We start from the raw sequence: 2,921 nt of genomic DNA on the forward strand, positions 1-2,921 counted from the left end.
CGAGATAGGGGGCGCCCCCCCCCCACCCTCGTGAGCACCTCGTGTCTCCCCTGACGTGGGGTCCAAGTTCATCAGGTGTGTTTCCTTCCAAAAATAACTTCTCCAGTTGATTTCATTCCGTTTCGACTCCGTCTGATATTCCTTTTCTTCGAAACACTGAAATAGGCATAAAACAACAAATCTGGGCTGGGCCTCCGGTTAATAGGTTAGTCCCAAAAGTAATATAAAAGTGGATAATAAAGCCCAATATTGCCCAAAACAGTAGATAATATAGCATGGAGCAATCAAAAATTATAGATACGTTGGAGACGTATCACTCGTTGAGACAGAGCGGCGTGAGTGATGCAATGCGGCGTGCTGGGTGACATTCACGAAGTCAGACATCGCACTGACCGGGGTACTCATGGACCCCGCCCTTGCGGAGGCCTAGGCCCTGGATCAGTCCAGAACCACCAAGCAGACCGTCGCACGCCATCGACGTTGGCTCGGCGACCAGCTCCACCAAGTGGGGTTGGCCGAGTCTGACTGCTTCTCCTCGCTCCAAGGGAAGGGTGGGCGGCACAAGGAGGAGTTCGCGATCAGTCGTCGATGCCAGTCAAAGGCAACCGAGCGTCTGCGCCAAGAGGAGGCAGTCGAACGATGAGCATGTTGTGGCAGCTGGACAGTGAAGTTGTGATGCCTGGCAGGTCTTGTGCCATTGGAAGGACGGAGATAACAACTCCGATGACAACAACAATGGTGGCACGGACAATGCTCAAGCGACGACGCGAACGATGAGAGAGGTCCCGGTGGCCAAGACGATCATGCCTACGTGGTCACCGTCCGGTACCTCGCTTAGTTTAGGTTGAAATTAGTTTATACTTTAAAATTTTGACCGTTTGATGGTAAATATATCAAAATTTAATAAATGCCTAAACTGAACCAAACATTTGATACCCATGATTGAATGTCCGACACTCCACCGGCTATGCATGAACATATCCACGTTGGAGTTACCCTTATCTTATAACTTTTATTTCTCCATTCAACTAGAAAGACCAATGACTGCATCATCACGACTAGAACCAATTACCATTGTCAGCATCTTCACGTGACATGCGTGTGAAGATATACAAGGGTCCGGCGTCATGGACTTGGACCAGAGCAGTGGCTACCTCTCTCGGTTGGAAGGTTGGCCCTGCCTCACGACACGTGTCACCCGACACACGCCAAATGGAAGGTATGCCGACACCTAAGGACCCACTTGTCAAATGCTGCATGGACTCTCGCCTGGATTCCTCACTCTCAAAAGAAAGGAAAAGACCCACTTGCCTATTTTGTCTTTTTATGGGTGCTTGGCTGGCCTCTTGTTCTTTTGTGGTGGCATGCATAGAAGATATACACTTGGGGCTGCGCTCACATGTCACGTGGGCCCCAACATGGCAACGTCCAACACACGGAAGAGAAGATATTGTGGTCCACACTGGAAAGCTACTGACCCTTTCCTAGAAACTTCCTTTTCACCTTTTGTTTGGAACTATACTAGGGGAGTTTTTTTTAAGGGAACGATGAGAGTTATGAATGGGTGGACAAGCAGACGCCAAGAAAAGTTGTTGATTCAAGATACTGGTCAAGGTAACAACATGGAGCGAATTTTTCAAAAAAAACCAAGTAGAGAGAGATAGGGAGAGAAAGAAGTGATCAGACATATCATAACTTATATCGTCGGACCATACATATTATCATAGTAGTAGTATTTTTCTTCTTAGTTGTTTGTAGTTGATAAAACAGGCATCCATATAATTATATTTGGAAATGTAGTATCAAAAAAGAAATAACAAAAAGGGATAATTACTGGTTGAGCAAAGTACATAAATGGGAAGTACAATCGTGTGACATATTTGCCTGTCATGTGGGGCCACACGACCTATGCGTGGCATGCGTTGTCATGCCAATCCGAGTTTCGTTGCTTCCTTCTGGTTCCACCGATTCATGACCATGAGCAGAGCTTAATGTCCTGATTCACATGGTTCCAACAGCCTAACTAACTGGAAGTCTTGCACTCTTGCTGCATATCTTTTTCATAAATGAGTGAACTCTTCTGTTTGTTTCTTTTTTGTCTATTGTAGAGGCCTAATTATTAGTAACAAGTAATGGGTGGTCTGAGTTGATTAACAATATTTGGATGCCTAAAAATTAATATTTGAAAACTTCAGGGAGTGGATTTTAATTTGACTATTAAGTGGATGTTAATTTGCACTCCTGCTGCTTATATTTACTTCCCAAAAAGTGCATTCAAAAGTTTAAAATACCAGACGTCTATTTCTTATTACCTTCTTTTTACTCCCTCCTTCTCACAATATAAGAGCATTTTTCAACCTATGTTAGCTTGGAAAACGATCTTATATCATGGGACGGAGGGAGTACATAACATGTGAATTTGGGACTGAAAAACAAAGGAAAAATGCATCGAAGAAAGAACATCTATACACTAATACATCCACACTACCATGTTAATGCACACTCACTAACTAAGGCAAGAGTTTGCTATTGCAAATCTCTATTGCTTTTGGATCTTCAAGCGAAGCGACTGTCATTCCATCATATATGTATGCCTCATCCTTCCATGTTAGAACCTAATGTGCACCTTGTGACGCCGTTTTTCACTCCACTTTTTTCTTACTTGGTTGTCTATTATTATAGGGACATGCATTGTCCCCCATGTTGGAACCAATGGGGTGGCCACACATTGGCAACTAATTAAGGATACACATTCTTTCTAGTGAACACATTTGACATGATAAAACTTACATAATCTTATTAAACAAAACATAATCTAGCGTTGACGGAGTAGTTTTCATGTTCTTTTACTTCTGTGGAGTAGATTTGATTATTGAGTAGTTGATTACCATGCATTTTAAAAATGGTTTAGTTACTTGAGC

The sequence above is a fragment of the Triticum dicoccoides genome, chromosome 2A (genome assembly GCF_002162155.2).
Source record: "Triticum dicoccoides isolate Atlit2015 ecotype Zavitan chromosome 2A, WEW_v2.0, whole genome shotgun sequence".
Taxonomy (NCBI): domain Eukaryota; kingdom Viridiplantae; phylum Streptophyta; class Magnoliopsida; order Poales; family Poaceae; genus Triticum; species Triticum dicoccoides.